Source organism: Cornus florida, unplaced genomic scaffold, assembly GCF_030987335.1.
Source record: "Cornus florida cultivar Cherokee Brave unplaced genomic scaffold, ASM3098733v1 CherokeeBrave_3.0.0_Hap2_Chr03, whole genome shotgun sequence".
In the NCBI taxonomy this organism is placed as follows: Eukaryota; Viridiplantae; Streptophyta; class Magnoliopsida; order Cornales; family Cornaceae; genus Cornus; species Cornus florida.
In genome coordinates, this window is record NW_026775573.1 from 71,140,985 (window position 1) to 71,159,551 (window position 18,567).

The window sequence follows — 18,567 nt, forward strand, 5'->3', positions numbered from 1 at the left end:
GTTTGGTAGAAATATAATTTTTAAATTGAAAAAATTGCTCCTTGACTCTATTCACCCCCCCCCCCCCCCCTCTAGAGTCAATTAGTGACTAACAGACCCCTTAACCAAAATCCACTATCTATTAATCCATTAATATTTACAGAAGTAATAATATCCTATTTTGAAATAAAATAGAAAGAATAGATAAGTCCTCTAGCTGCGGATCCTCAACCTTGAGACTTGAACTTCTAATAACCTGAAAAATAAATCGTGGGTTAAACCCTACGAGCAAGTTCACTCTACCAGGCCTCTGAAAACCAATAAGCAGATCATCTCTGATCAAAACCAAACCTAATAAAGTTTTAACTTTAATATAGCATGATATACATATATATAAATAATTATATATACTACACTAATCACATCCATTAATAGATTTAATAAATTTTCAAACCTATTAAACAATGATTAAAATAATAATCATACCAAGACTAATACACCATTTCTTTTAAAAAGAAACTCCTTTAACCTTAATCATTTAAACAATAAGTTATAATACAAGGAATCTTATATTTAATCCCAAAACCCGATAGTGATTTTAATTTTTCAAATCAAATATCCAAAATCTAAGCTTTGACAAATCATCAATGTCTCCACCAATATTATTCTATTAATATAAAATAATATACTAACTAGTAAGTACTAGATTATTCTAATTTAAGAATATCTAATCCTTATCCAATTTATATATACAACAACCATAAATGACATTTTAATCATATAACACATAGCAATCTAATTATGCTTTGGCAAATCAACCATACCATTATAAATATTTTCATTTATATATTGGCAACTCAACCATGCCTCCTTAAGTATTTTTATTTATACATTGGCAATTCAAACATGCATCCACAGGTATATTTATTCATACATTTAATTAGCAACTCATCCATGCTTTCCATATATGTATTCTATTCATACAAATATTTAAGTAATATATTTAATTCTTTGGCAATTCATCCATGCCTACATTTTAATCATGAATTAACTTTAACCTTAACAATACGCTAAATCATACATAGCCATCTCATGCATATTATACGCATATCATTAATTTAATAACCAATCCATCCAGATATATTAAGGAAGAATAATAATACTAATGATCTTAATTTACATATATATACACATATATATTATATATGTGTATAATCCTTCCTTAATAATCCTTAATTATTTAAAATCACATAAACACACACATATATATATATATATATATATATATATATATATATATATATTAATTATGGATGGATGATATATATATATTAATTCACTATATTACATAAATTAATGCTACTAAATATGTCAGAGATAGTTTCCCCTAAATACTCCATATCGGTTTAAATAGTTTTCCGACACCATCTCACTAAAACGTAAATATATTCTAGTAGGATGGGAATCTGATAATGAAATTGGTACCATTGGAAAGAGGACGAAAATTCCTTGAATTTGAGCTCAAGAATGACCTAATTTCGATTTAAGATGACTAAGTTATGACCGTTTTAATTTTATGGCAAAATAATTGGCTGAGCTCAAACACTACTGTGAGCGCACCCACACTGGATTAGCTCACTTGAGCTCACACAAATACACCCACACCAGATTAGCTCACTTGAGCTCACATGTATGCACCAGCACCAGATTATCTCCCTTTTATCAATCAAATCTAACCGCTGGATTCCACATGTGCATTAACATATCATGTACCCTAATGCACTGAATTAATCCATTAATATTTAAGTAATCTAATGGTCTAGATCAGTGTGCGCACCATTATTCTATGTACCACGGCACACTGAATTGCTTCCCCTATTGAGGCGCCATTCCACTAACAGTGATAATATACATATATATATTTCCAATAAATATATAAAAATAAATTCTAATAAATTACCAAAAATACCAGAAAAATATCAAAAAATTCCAAGAAATTTAAGAAAAATTAGAAACACTAATTAACCCCTCTTGGGTCCAAATCCAGTCTATCTGTTGATGTAAACAAAATATACAACACATATATACAACAATAAAAATCTAAAATTCCAAAAAAAAATATAATAATTCATATTTTAAATATTCCGTTCTAACCGTCATTTAATCAATAAATTTAACCTTAGATTTTAATACTCAAGGTGAAATCCTTATGAGTTCTAAGAGGAAAATTAGAGAAGAACTTGCCTGAAGGTTTCGGAACGAAACCGACGCTTTAAGCCTTGATTGTTTCTTCCAATTTCGGCATCCTCTTTCTCAGATCCGGCATTCTCCTTGTCAACCCTCTCTTCTTCTTTCTCCGTCACTCTTATTTTTCTAACGTGACAAATTTTTTATCGATAAAACCTTAAGTGTATATTTATACACATTAATACCTAATCCTATTCCAATAATGACTATTAAATAAAATGAAACTAATAATCATTAACTAATATATATATCTAGACATACATATTCTATATAATATATTTATGCATATTACATTCCATAATTAATTATTAATTAATTAAATCATATATACCTATATATATCCATAAATATATATATATCTATATATATAGTCTTCCATAACACTTATTAATTAATTATATTTATATATAATTAAATATATATTTATAATTATACAAAAAATGATAATTTAAATAATCATAAAACCATGGGCTTTATTAATTAACCCAATAAGGCTTTATTCAAGTCCAAGACCATATCCTATGATCCAACTTTCCTTAAACCCAATCCAATTAATTTAAATAAATAAAATAATTAAATAAACACTTAAATTAAAAATAAAAATAAAAACTAAATACACTAAGCACATAAACAAAACAATAAATTACAACCTAGTCATACCATACCAATAAAATCAATACACCAACAATTCAATCAATAATTAAGCACACATACAACAATCATCATATCAATAATTCACGAAATATAAATAAAATAAAATAAATAATCTAAGCACTCAATAAAATAAATCAATTAAAAATTAAAATAAACGCAATTAATTCAAATTGAATCAAATAAATTATTTAAAAATAAAATAAAAGTAATTAATTCCAATTAATAAATCCTTTAAAATATCGGGATATTACAATATGCGAAATCGCACCCAAAGGTGGGCATGAGTACCTAGACTTAATAGGGTAGACCTACCTACTATATCCAGCTACGCATCCACTGCATATACACACCCTAACCAATGACTTTGAGACTCAAGCTCATATCGTGATACCATAATCATATATCTAAAGTCCGTCCGAAACCATAGTATGTCATTCAGTTATTCATTGAGGAAACATACCGTCTAGATAAGCACTCAACTTACTCAGCTAATGTGGCTTAACTACAACCAATTAATCCAGGAAGTCACTCAACTTAGTCAGTTGATTCGACTTAAACACGTTAATGGATTCAATATTTTACAATCCACCCTTTCAATCCGGTAGGTTAGGTTAGCGTCTTTAACCTAAACCATCCCTAGTATGTCACCGTCCCATACCGGTGCATACAATCCTCCATGTCAATGTAAATTACAACACATATATAACAGTTTAATAATCTATAATCTAAACCATAATCCAAATAAATGGAGGAAAATATCTGGTATTTCAACAACTACAGTTTAAAATCATTCACCAATGAAAAGCAGAATAATACATAAGCTTTCAACATTTAATTTCCAAATCCATCATCTAATGACTTGTAGAAACAGTGTATGTTATTACAGTAATTACAACTCAGAGTATAATCCAGTTCAACTTAGGTAAACCCCAGAAATATAAAGAAGAACAGATAAGTAACCAAAATCCAAGTTCTGCATAGGATCAGCCAGTTAACTGAAGACCCTACAGAGCCTCTAAAAATATGATTTAATCTTATGTTATAATCCATTAAATCACTAATTTAGAATTATGCAATTCACTAATTTAAAATTTTGCAATTCGAATCTGTTTTATCCGGTAATAGCATGCAAAGGCATTTACTTTCATAATATTCATCCTACTTCCATAACTGTATAAGTCATGCACTGAGACTCTTAATAACACCCATATGGCACTGTTAAACACCTCAGTTTACTCCCAGAACTATTCAGAATCCACAGCTCGGCCAAACAGTGCCCCTAAATAACCCAGAATTGCATCAAATATGGGAGCCTGCTCTAAAAATAAAAAGAGCAGGCTCTGTATCAACCTAGAGCCGCCTCTTAGAAGGGTAGAGCCGGCTCTACCTCTCCTAGAGTCGGCTCTACAATGGGGGCAGCCAGCTCTTTGCATTCCAGAGCCGGCTCTCTCCCTCTCCGAGAGCCTTCGTCAATTTCTGCTACTTCTGCGACTTCCTGTATTGTTTCCGGCCATTCGAACCTTACTGTTCTTTCTCTACTTTGAACTTACAGGTCCTAATTTACATCTAGTGATGATTAAGTCCTTGATTTATTACAGAAGATTCAACAAAAGATTTAAAACAGAGGAACGTTTTTATGAAAAAATAGAGGCATACAAAACCATATATGACAGAATAATTTTAAATCAATTTCATCGAATACAGATAATCAATTATAACATACAACAATCATGCATGGTTCAATTATTGTCCAGTTAATCTCCTAGAGGCTATCTAGGTGCACAAAACACAGGCAAAGGGAAGGAGGAGAAAACAACTTGCCTATTCAAACTTTGCTTGTTCCGGCAACACGAACCACTGTTAAGCCTCCTCTGGTTCTAGTTAGTTCACCACCACACCTCCTTGGTTCTCCCTATTCTTCCCTTGACAGACCCTACAATGCTCTATCTTTACAAAACTCAATTCACGTCTGCTTTTCCAACCCTAAACCAACGTACTGCTCTATATATATAGAGACGTGAATACCAACCTATTCCCAGTATCATTAGAGACAGATCCCTAATCTTAACCCTAGTCGGCCCATATAACAACCTACACTTAAAATCTATGTCGGCTATAAACTGTAACCCTAATATAACTATATGTGTGCCACCATACAGTCACGTTAGAACCAAATAAATTTAATTAATTTAATTCAATTAAAACAACTAAATTAAACCACTTAAATAATTAACTATAATTAAATCAATTAAATTAAAAAAATTAAATAATTAAATTCAATTAAATCACCACAATGAAAACAATTAAATAACTAACCACAATTAAAGCAATAAAATTCACACATATGCATGTCAACAATTAATGCAAATATAACCAAATAAAACAGCCAAAACGAAATTTAATAATAAATAAATATCAGGAATATCCTTTTTAAAATTAGGGGTATTACACCAATGCCTCGACCAATGGTGCAACCAGTGATTGCACCTTGGCACGTACTCCTGATTCTTCAGGGCCAAGATTAGAACTTCCAGTCTGAACTGGCTATACTTCTTCTTCTGGCTTCATCACCAGTTGTAGGTAGACAGGTCGTCTTTGATTTTGGCGGCATTGCAATCTTACTGGGGTTCAGCTGGGTGTACCAATTAATGTTTGCACAAAATTAAGACATTGGAAGTGCATAAACGTTCCAGAATCTCGAAAGATTCAAAGGAGTCAAACAAAAAGGAAGATCCTTTTTGGAACGATCAGGCGATTGTGGAAGTTTTTGATTTGCCTTCGATGAAAGGACTTTTAATAAAACTACAATGCTAACTAGAGAATTAAAGTACAAGTACATGAAATGTAAATGAATTAAAATAAACTTGTATTGAAATTGCATGAATTGAAATACAATGTATTGAAGTTTGATTGATGTCGTTGAGAGAGCCCAACTAATGTAGTACTAGGTACATTATTTATGGGCATTACAAGCCTTACAAGAAGGATCCATGTCATATTAAGGAACTGCCTATCTATTCTTTACAAGATACATGTCCTACATCCAGCTACAGAAACCTAACTTCCAGACCCACGAACTGTGAACTTCTTCCAATGCTGCCATGTGTCCCACGTTCTTACCTGCTTATTTGAATATATATATATCACGTTCTTTAGCTACTATTGCCTCATTCCCCTTTAAAATAGGATTATTGCATATAATTGAGAGGTTTAATTTTTCCCTAGATTTTAGGAACAACCTTCTTTAGCAACTTCTTGGTTCAAATCCCTTAAAAATAGGAACTCCAAACAAACTAAACTAAGTAGTTTATAGAAGTTCTCCTACTTGTAGACTTTGTTGGGCCAATCTCCTCCTTAATTATAGGAAGCAAACTATCCAAGAATTCCCATTGCCAGATGTCATCATCTTTACTTGCCATATTTACCTTTCTTAATCTGATGTTTTACACGTGTTGGAATCCTGTTTCCTTTCATTGTTGACATGTGTTAACTCAATATTGGACCTTGATTTAGTCCATTTGTCATCTTTTCATTGCCCCATGTCATCATTGAAGTGGCTGCCCCTTGAGCTACCACTTTTATGTGCCAACAATAGATCTTGATAGAACTGAAATCGAGGTGAATAAAGGAAGGAGAGAGAGGGGAGAGTTTTTGCACTCTCTCTCTCTCTAAACAAAAACCTTAACACCACTCAAAAGAGTGAGAAATAATGTCAAAAAATATGTTAGGGTGAAGGAAGGAAGGAGAGAGGAGGGGGGAGTTGCTGCACTTTCTCTCTCTAAATGAAAACCCTAACAACACTCAGAAGATGAATCTTTTATAGAAATCAAACCTTGTGGGTTTGATCCAACTAATTCTTAAGATCGAACCTTGTGCATTTGATTCATTTTTAGTCGCTTCGATGGACAAAGGATTTAGAAAGGGATTTTGGTCTTATACGTGTAAAACAAACTGATATATGTATAAAAGACTTTATATAAAAAGATTTGTATACGCATACATGTACTCAGTGAAAATTACTTACTCAAAATTTGTCTTTTTCACTTAACTAACATGGCACAATGAGGACCACACTGTCCTCACTGGCTAGGATCCGCTCTCCTGTAGTGCATGAGAGGATTTTGATCTCGAAGTGAGAGGGTGGCGATCGTTGTGGTCCCTACATTTTAAGTGACCCCCCCCCCCCCCCCCCCCCCCGCGGCGCGAAAATGGGATTTTAAGTTGGCTCATATGGGCCATTTTTAGTTGGGCTCTTAACTTTGACAGTAGTAAAAAATATAAATAACATGTATTTTACCAACATAACTAACTTGTTCACAAATATGGTAATGAGCTTGTTTACGAGTCTAACATTGTTTAGGTAAATGAGTTCAAAATTGGTGTTTAAGTCCGGCTCGTTTACTGAATAAATGAGTCTGAACCGAGCTTTTTAGGAGTTGAGCCCGAACTATTCATGATTAGCTTAGTTCATTTGGAGCCTTGCTTTTAGTTATATTTTTTAAAGCTCAAATATTATAAAACAAAAATTTCACGAGACACAGGTACAACACGATAAAGACACAACAATACAACAAATTTTAAAAATAAAAATAGGATACGGATATAACATGAATACGTCAAATAATAATAATATAATATATTATTATATATATATAAATAATAACTTTTGCTCATTATCTATATAACCATGAACGAAATTTACTAATTTGGAACTTAGAGTTCGTTATTTTTTTTTTATAAGTTTTATATTATGTTTTTATTTAACCCAAAATATATTTTAAATTATATTGAATCTCAATTCTCTACAAAATAATAATAATAATTACAAAATCACCTTGTCATGTCATATGAAAATATTTAAAACATATCTTTGTCGTGTCTCAATGGTATCTCACTAAAAATAACATTTTTATATTTTAAAACATAAGTGGTTAAAATATATATTGGACACTTACATGGTCGGATCATATATGCACTTTGACATTGTCCTTTTGGAAATGTTTACCTCTTAGAAGAGTAAAATTTAAGAACAAGGTAGTAAGACCAAATAACAGATTTAATTTTAGTTTATGAAGGGGGATACTTGAATAATATAAAATGGAAATTTTGAACACTTAGTCGTGAATGGAAGACATGGGCTGGTGTTTTTGACACACTTAAAGAACCTTTAATAAAAAAAATATATAAATAATAATTATAAAAAAGACCAACTAATTCTTTTTCAAGCCCATTAACAGGACTTGAAATTGAAACCCTTTAATTCTCATTCTATGAAATTGAAATTCCAAGAATGAATATCAAAGTTGATCCATTTGAAATTGATTCCTTTTTAATTCCGATTCTATGAAATTGAAATTTTAATGCAATTCCAATTTGGCTTAACCATACTCATTGAATGTAAAGGGTGTACTAAGTGAAATTCTTTTACTCGGTGATTGTATCACCAAACACATAGCATGTGAGACATTTTTTATTTATATATATATTTCTTTTATTTAAAAAACTACTCAATAAATTCTTTTACTACAAATATCCTGGTGTGGAGGGAAAAAAACTCCCTCCAATAAGAAGCGTACACGTCATCACTACACATATCTACATTCCAAGGACATATAAGGCCCATCATGCTCAAGCCCAAATTGAGGGTATTTTTAGCCCAAGACCATTGTTATTTGTCTTCCAACCTCCATCAAGGACGAATCAAGAGGTCATCAGCCCAACTTGTTAATATTTAACATCCGGTCCGTTACTCAAGCCCAGCCGGATCAAAGTATGTTCAGCCCAGTTATTCAAGAATGCACAAGTCCTACCAGTTGAAGGATTTACCATAGAAGGAAAATTCTAAGATAGGAAGTTCTGTACAAGGCAAGTTCTATGTATGGAAAATTAGACAATGGAAAGAACTCTATTAGTAAAGAATGTTTATATAGAAAGAATTGGAGGATAAGCAACGCGAGTCCTACCATAATTTTACAATCTTTTGTATATAAATAGAGGCTTAGACCTCCAATAAAGGGATCAAGCAATTCTACGCTTCGACATATATTGTTCTTGTTTATTTTTACTATTGATTGAGTGAGTTGTTTTACTTTTCTTAATCATTATTGGTTGAGCGAAATTTTGTACCTACACTTTGGCGCCGTCTGTGGGAATCGTATAAAAATATACTCCCACTTGTTCTTCAAATCAAATCCTTAGTCGTATCTGGAATGTCAAACGGAGAGTCAGCAATGAATCAACAGATAGAATTGATGCAAAAGATGCGAGAGGAGTTCTTGCACCAATTTGAGACACCCCGGCAAGCAAACGATATGAGTGTCGCCCAGATAGCTGCACTTCAGCAGCAAACTCATACACTGCACACGGCAATGGCCAGGCTAACGCCACAACCACCACCAGGCGATGCTGCAGCACCACCCCCCACCCAGAATTTACCTCCAGTTCACGAACATCCGGCCAACGGGACACCACCCAACGGGGCTCGACCTAATGAGGTTCAGCAACAGCAAGGGACGAGGTCCGAGGCGGTTGCTTCGGATAATCTCCCGCGTCGCACACAGGATGAACAGGCCGAGTCCAGCCATAGGCTTACGGTATGGTCCAATGGTATTCCAGATGGCGCACGCGTACAAGATGCCTTCAACGAAAAGAAGCTATTAAGAGTTCAGACACCAGCCGAGATGGCTAGAGAGCACAAGAACTCCTTGGTCAAGACCCCCTTTACTGACGATGTGTACCTTGTGGAGAGACCAAGGAAGTTCACTATGCCATTCTTCACCTAGTTCGATGGGGCAGGAGACCCCTCTCGGTATCTCGATCATTATGCGCAAAAGATGGCACTGGACGATCATAACGATCCGTGGATGTGTAAGGTTTTTCCTACCAGTTTAATCGGAGCAGCGTTAGAATGGTTCAGGAATAGGCCACACAAGTCTATCCCTGATTATGAGACCTTGTGCACTATGTTCTTAGCCCAGTATTGCGGAAATAAGAAGCAGAAGAAAAATATCGCCAGCCTTTTCACCATAAGGCAAAGGAAGGGAGAAACTCTGCAAAATTTCTTATCCAGGTTTAACATGGAAGCCTCGGAGATAGCAGATTGCCACCCTGCCACGGCAATCGAAACATTTAAGTTGGCAATGATCCAGGGAACCAAGTTTCACACATCCTTGATCAAATATTCCCCCCCGGATATACAGACTTTGAACGCTAGGGCACAAATCTACATTCGGTTGGAGGAAAATGTAGCCCACCGTGCACAGCACGCTACCCTCGTCACAGTGGAAAACAAGTATCGAGAGAAAGCTGCAAGCACAAGGATGCAGAAGGTTCCTCATGCCGCCACACAAGTCACCCAAGCGCCTGAGAAGAGGCAAAGGACAGAGGATGGGCTTACCCCTCTCCGTACTACCTTAGCGCGCCTATTCCAAGAGAATAAGACGAGGTTCGTAACTCCTCAACCCATGAAACAACCCTTGGAGCAGAGGGACAAAAGCAAACATTGTGCCTACCATAGAGACTATGGGCATACCACCAATGACTGCAGGTCCCTTCAGCGACAGGTAGAAAGCATGATAGCGAGAGGAGAGTTGGTGGAGTATCTCGCCATGAAGGAGTACGTAAAACCTCGGGAGGTTAACCCTCGACGGGTAGAGGCCGGTCAGGTAAAGGTTATCCATGCCATACACGGAAGGTCAGAGGATGATGAAGAATCTGAAGAGTTGTACAGATCCAGGCTGAGAGAGGCTCATAAGTTACAAAGATTGTCTTCGGTAAACACGGTTGCACCAGGCAGCATCAACATTGGATTCGGTAACAATGATCTGTCTAGAGTCCAGCGCCCGCATGAGGACCCCTTGGTCATTAGCCTCCTAGTAACGAATTATATGATCAGGAGGGTGCTGATAGATCCAGGAAGTAGCGCCAACATCATTACAAAAAGCAGCCTTCGATCAGCTGGGGGTTTCACCATCGTCCATCAGGCCAACTTCCAGCCCCCTAATGGGGTTTGATGGTACTAAGGTGAATCCGCTTGGGGTGATCGATCTATCCGTTACTGTAGCAAAGAGGACTCTGAAGGAGAACTTTGTCGTGACGGAGATTCATCCATCTTATAACATCATTATGGGGAGAGGTTGGATCCATCGTATGAACGGAGTCCCCTCTACCCTTCGTCAAGTAATGAGGTGTTTATCCCCAGATGGCAGGGAGGTCATCGACCTCTGGGGAGACCAGGTTGCTGCAAAAGAATGTTACATGCTAACACTATATGAAGCAAAGAAGGCGTCGAAATCACCTCAGTTAGAGGCGAATCCCAAAGATGCAATCAAATAGCAGTTACAGTATCCTCTGCCCAAGTATCTCAAGGCAGAGGAAGAAGCCGAGGCTGAAGCACCTACCGAGGAGTCCCTCGAAGCTATAGAGGTAGTCCTCGGAGACCCTCAGAAGGTCACCTACATTGGCTTATCTTGCACAGCCGAAGAGAAGGAAGCATTGATCAGGGTCATTCGGTGCAATTCGGATGTCTTTGCCTAGGATCACTCGAACATGGTAGGGATCGATCCTACGGTCTCATGCCATAGTTTGAGGGTTAACCCAGAATTCAGGCCAGTCAAGCAGAGGCACCGACGGTTCGCACCTGAACGGAATCGCATAATAGCCGAGGAAGTAAATAAACTATTACAAGCAGGATTCATTCGAGAGGTGCAATACCCACAATGGCTCTCAAATGTAGTAGTCGTTCAAAAGAAGAATGGGAAATGGAGGGTATGCGTAGATTATACCAACCTTAACAAAGCTTGCCCAAAAGATAGCTTCCCTCTGCCCAAGATTGATCAAATGGTGGATGCTACGACAAGTTATGAGAGGCTCACATTCCTCGATGCATACTCCGGCTATAATCAGATCCCCATGAATCCTGAAGATGAGGAGAAAACTGCTTTCATCACAGAGACAGGCACTTACTGCTACAGAGTGATGCCCTTCGGTCTAAAGAATGCCGGAGCCACCTACCAGCGACTTGTCAATAAAATTTTCAATAATCTACTGGGGAATACAGTTGAAGCCTATATCGATGACATGGTGGTCAAAAGTATACGGAAAGAGGATCACCCGAAGCACCTCCAGGAGGTCTTTGATACTCTTAAGAGGTACAATATGAAGTTGAACCCCACCAAGTGCTCCTTCGCCGTCTCTTCAGGACAGTTCCTCGGGCACATTGTAAATAAAAGAGGAATAGAAGTAAGCCCAGCTCAGGCAAAGGCACTCATACAGAACCAAGAGCCAAAAACCCGCAGGGAAGTGCAAGTTCTAACTGGCCGAGTTGCGGCCCTCAGCCGGTTCATATCCCGATTATCTGATAAGTATAAACCTTTCTTTGACGCTATTCGATCCAAAAACAAAGATATGTGGGGACCTCAGCAGCAGGAAGCTCTCAATCAATTGAAAAGCTACATGACAAAACCCCCAATCCTTTCTGCTCCAACGCCCGGAGACACTCTCATCCTGTACTTGGCAGTATCAGTTGTAGCAACAAGCGCAGTGTTGATCAAAGAAAGAGGCAAGGTTCAGCACCCAATCTTTTACACAAGCAAAACGATGACGGATGCAAGACACGGTACAGCAAGACGGAAAAGATAATCCTGGCGTTAATTTATGCCAAGAGGAAACTTCGACATTACTTCGAATCTCACAGCATAGTGGTATTTACAAATCACCCTATACGGGCTATCCTAGCTAAACCAGACTTGTCTGGTCGAATTACAAAATGGGCTATTGAACTTAGCTATTTTGATATCACCTATGCACCAAAGGTATCTCACAAAAGGCAGTCAGTAGCGGATTTCCTACTAGAGTATGAAGATCAATCTGAGGAGCCGACACTTCAAGAGCCGTACTGGGAATTAAGGGTTGATGGCTCTTCCAACCAGAAAAGGGCAGGGGCCGGGATTGACATCACAACACCCGAGGGTACCAAGCTGCAGCAGTCAATTTAGCTAGATTTCCCAGCTACTAATAACGAGGCCGAGTATGAGGCGTTGCTTGCCGGACTTCGGCTAGCTAAACAGCTACAGGTACGGTGTTTAAAAGTTTTTAGTGACTCGTAGCTTGTGATTAATCAAGTGACAGGGCACTATTATCCCAAGGAGGAACGTATGAAGTCATACAAAGATGCTGTAGAGAGTGCCATCTGGGAGTTCGATCAAATTGAATTCCATCAGGTACCACGAGATGAAAATGCCGAAGCAGATCGATTGGCTGCAGCCGCATCATCTTCAGACGAAGAGTTGATTCGGCTTGTTCCAATCGATGTCCTCGAAGAACCTAGCATTAATCCCCGGCAAGAGGTGATGGTGATCCCGGAAGTTCCACGCGAGCCATGCTGGATTGATCCAATCGAGGCCTACCTCAAGGAGGGAGTTCTCCCAAATCAAAAAGCTGAGGCAAGGAAGCTTAGGCTTACTGCGGCTAAGTACTCAATCATCAATAACCAGTTATACCAAAGGTCATTCTCCGGTCCTTATCTCAAGTGTTTAACCCCTACTGAGGCTCTCACAATTCTAAAACAAATTCATGAAGGAGATTGTGGAAATCACTCGGGAGGAAGATCCCTTGCACACAAAATTCTAACCCAAGGTTATTTTTGGCCATACTTGGCTCGGAATGCCAAAGAATACTCAAGAAGATGTGACAAGTGTCAGTGCCATGGTCCAATAAAGCATCAACCTACCGAAGGTTTGCACGCCATGGCTAATCCATGGCCGTTCGCCCAATGGGGGATTGTGTAGTAGGACCGTTACCCAAAACCGTGGAAAAAATGAGCATGTGCTTCTGGCTACGGATTACTTCACCAAGTGGGTGGAAGTTGAAGCCTTCTCTAGCGTCACCCATGAAGAAGTAAAGCATTTCATTTGGAGCAACATTATTTGCCGGTTTGGGGTACCAAAAGTCATCGTAATGGACAATGGTAAGAACCTCGATAACAGAAGTACAAGAAAGTTCTTTAACGAACATGGAATCCTGCAAAAATTGGCTGCAGTTAGTCATCCACAAGGCAATGGGCAAGCTGAAATAACTAATCGCACGATATTTGGGTGCTTAAAGAAAAAATTGGAGAAATTGAAGACAAAATGGTACGAGAATCTCCCCCAAGTGATCTGGGCCTATCGAACCACTCCAAGACGACCCACGGGAGAAAGCCCATTTGCTATGGCATATGGATCCGAAGCTGTTATTCCTACCGAGTCAATAATCCCAACCCTTCGGACATCCTTGGTACTGGAAGGGAACAATGAGCAACAACTCGAACATAGCCTTGATCTTGTGGACGAAAGGAGAGATGCAGCAGCAATTCGGCTCGCGGCATACCAACAGCAGGTGTGTAACAGTTATAACAAGCGTGTCCGGTACCGTAGGTTCTTGGTTGGCGATTGGGTTATGAAGCAGAAGACAGCGTATGTTAAAAAGTTGGAACCCAACTGGACAGGACCCTACAGGATTACCGAAGTGGTAGGGAAGGGAGCTTACTAGTTGGCTGAAGTTGATGGGCGTCCTATTGCACGTCCATGGAATGCCATCCACCTCAAAAGGTATTACCACTCTCCAACTTTGTCAATATCGTATGTATATTTCTCTTTTTATAACAAGGGGGATCCATACCTATATGCCGTGATGTTACCACAGTGGTACGGCTATTACAATTACAGTTGATTATTACAGTTACAGTTGGCAATTTTTAATAATTTCCATCACAAGTTTTTCATTTCAATTTATTTCAATGAAATTCAAGTTTCCCTCTTTGGGATTGTCAAAATTTCCCTTGATCAACTTCATTGTTGTTATGCAAAGAGTAAACACTGATTGGCGAAAGAAAGCAATCATGCCAAGTGGATCTTTATGGGTGGCTGGTTTAGTTTTTGTATTACTATTGTCCCACATCATTTGAAAATAGAACGAACACACAATTCGCCTCGGATCTAAGTGTCCAAGACAGCTTCGGACCCTAAGTGTCTTATTCAGCAGTATTCCTCCACGACTTAGTGCCGAGGAACAATTCGCCTCAGATCCTAAGTATCCGAGACAGCTTCGGACCCTAAGTGTCCTATTCAGCAATATTCCTCCACGACTCAGTGCCGAGGAATAATTCGCCTCGGATCTAAGTGTCCGAGCCAGCTTCAGACCCTAAGTGTCCTATTCAGCAATATTCCTCCACGACTCAGTGCCGAGGAACAATTCGCCTCGGATCTAAGTGTCCGAGACAGCTTCGGACCCTAAGTGTCCTATTAAGCAATATTCCTCCACACTCAGTGCCGAGGAACAATTCGCCTCGGATTTTAAGTGTCCGAGACAGCTTCGGACCCTAAGTGTCCTGTTCAGCAATATTCTTCCACGACTCAGTGCCGAGGAACAATTCGCTTCAGACCTCTGGTGGCCGGATTAGAACTTTTTCCTCCGGACTCCAAGTGTTTAATACCCTGTGGATATATCATAAATTCATCATGATCCACCCCACATCAGGAACACACGAGAAAGAAAGAGTATGTATACGTCTACTGCAGGTAAGTCAAAGGCAAGAAGAGTTCACTTAAACAGTTAGATCATTGTCCATATGAATCATCCTGAGATGTCAATTAAACTGTTGAAATGATCTCCTTCTTCCCATCATCCTTACTTTTTCTCGGATAGCATAAATCCGAAGCATAAAGACAATGTGTTTTGTTTGTCATAAAAACATTACCAGTCAGAAAAGGTATGAACAATATCAAAAGCACACAGCAAAAACAAATCAGGTATTAAAAGCCTAAAACAAAAATTATATTTATTATCCCAAATATACTGTCAATAAAAACAAAATACATGGTTCTACTTCCTCTTCGGATCGAAGAGAGTAGATTCAAAAGCATCCACTACAGTAGGACTTGGGGTAGGAGGAATTGAAGCCGCAGGGGCAGAAGAGCTAGGAGTACCCTTCAGGTGCGCCTTCACCATCTCGGCAAAGCGGATTTCAGCTTCCAAAGCCTGTGGCCCTTCATCATATGGGAAGTGCACCCCCACCTGCTTGTCAAAAGCGTCCGAATCCATTGTCTTAGGGCCTGAGCCCTGATTATAGCCAGACCGGAACGCTTTAGAACTAGCCAGGTGTGCCAGACAGGAGTAGCGCCCCTGCATTTGCTTCCCCGCCTTGAAGCAAGTAGTAAGAGCCTCGGTCAGGCGTTGAACTTCGGCCTGAAGAGAATCCACCTTAGCCTCAGAGGCAGCCAACTGCCTCTTATACACATCCTTGGCTTCAGTAGCTATCTTCAGATTGGTAGAGGCATTGGTGGCTCTCTTCTCTGCATTGTCAAGATCCTTCTCCAGCTTCTTGATGGAGAGGGATTAGGCTTCAGCAGTGGCGCAGAGGGCCATGGTGTGGTATAGACTTTGTATAAAAAGATAACAGAGGAACAAATATGAGTATAAATGGAAACATAAGTAAGCAAGAGTAACATAATTCTGAAGGAGCAATACGAACCTCTATGGCCCGGACCGGGGCAGAGGGGAGTAGTTGTTCCAACCCCATTTGGCTGATGGCTTCCTCGTCCTTTGGGAGCCACATCCCTCGGGTCACAGCCAATGCAGCTGAAGGGTCTGTGATCACAGAATCCCCTGAATGCAGGACTGACTTGTCAGCCCTGGTAAAGGAAGGAGTCCAAGGAGCCCCAGTTTCAGCCAGAACATATGCCCTGACTTCATCTTCAGGTTCGGCCTCTCCAGCCTTTTTCCCTCTGCTTTTAGAAGGGACCTTGCCCTTGCTAGAGGATGGGGGGTTGAGACGAGATTTCTTCATTGGTGGTTCCTCAGCCTCCACCTCACCCTCAGTAGACCTAATAACGACCAAGGGTTGGGCATCTTCGGCTTTCTTTTTTAAAGCCTCAGCCCTCCGTATCTCCTCCTCAGTCATGGGGAAACTATCAAAGGATGGTAGAGACAGATCCATGAGGTCTGCAGCAACAGCACTGGAGGCAATATCCTTGAGGTTTGAAGAAGTTAGCAGGTCCTCGATAGGCGAGGGGTCACTCCAGACTCGTTCCTCAAGAAAAGAAAGTCTGTTCCTTGCTGCAGAGGATGGGAATGTAGCTCAAAAAACACCAAGAAACTCATAAATACGGCGAAACATTAAGACTTGGCAAGGAAAACAGCCAGAACACTTGGTATGAAGGGAGGTTAAGTATTCTATACCTAATTTCCCGAACTTGCGCGGGATGGGGAGCGTAATTGATTGGGGCACGAACCATTTTCCTTTAACTATAACCATCCTTTCTTTCCACTTCTTCTCGGATGAAGGAAGGTTCGTGCATATCCTCTGATGAAGGGGAGAGGTAAAAAAGAAGCGACCAGGCTCGGTCCCATGCTTAGATATATTATAAGTAAGCAGAAGGTAGACAAAGGTCAAATCCAGAGCCTCTAATTTCCGGCGCACCAACAGTGCCGAAAGGATGCGAAAGAAATTAGGATTTACCTGAAAGGGGGCAAGACCTAACTTGTTGAAAACTAAATGATAGAAGGGGTGAAGAGGGAACCGGAGGGCGCTAAGATGCCCTACCGAAAGAAGCAACTCACTCTCTTCAATTCCCTCGCCGGAGGTAAAATCGGCACCCTCGAGATATTCTGCAATTTCTACTCCCTCAGGAATATCAAATTCTTCCATTACTGAAGCAATAGAGAACTTGATGCGGCGAATAGAGATGATTGCTTTCCTCTCTTCATGAGTAAGAACATTACCAGAGCCTGAGGTGGATGTCTCGGCTGGAAGGGGGGAAGTACCTAATTGATTCAACGAAAGACGATCTGTAGAAACCCTAGGAGGGGGAGCCCTAATGCGAACGGGGGAAGATGAAGGTGTGGATTCAGAATCCCCAATGTCTATACGTTCGGGAGTAGATGAAGTACTCATAATGAAAGATTGAAGAGAAAGATGCGAAAAAAAACTAACCTGACAAGGCGATGGAATGAAGAACGCAGGAGTGCAGCTAGGGCGAATGTAACTCTTGCAGAATCTTGTACGACGGAGTAATAATAAAAGTCCTCAAACCGTCTCTGAAGTAAAGTAAAAAACCGGTTTCAATTCCCTCTTTAATGGGAGCCGTCACTCAATTAAAAATGAAATTTGGGGCAAAGTGTAGAGGGAAAAAAACTCCCTCCAATAAGAAGCGTACACGTCATCACTACACATATCTACATTCCAAGGACATATAAGGCCCATCATGCTCAAACCCAAATTGAGGGTATTTTTAGCCCAAGACCATTGTTATTTGTCTTCCAACCTCCATCAAGGCCGAATCAAGAGGTCATCAGCCCAACTTGTTAATATTTAACATCCGGTCCGTTACTCAAGCCCAGCCGGATCAAAGTATGTTCAGCCCAGTTATTCAAGAATGCACAAGTCCTACCAATTGAAGGATTTAGGAAAATTCTGAGATAGGAAGTTCTGTATAAGGCAAATTCTATGCATGGAAAATTAGACAATGGAAAGAACTCTATTAGTAAAGAATGTTTATATAGAAAGAATTGGAGGACAAGCAACGCGAGTCCTACCATAATTTTACAATCTTTTGTATATAAATAGAGGCTTAGACCTCCAATAAAGGGATCAAGCAATTCTACGCTTCGACATATATTGTTCTTGTTTATCTTTACTATTGATTGAGT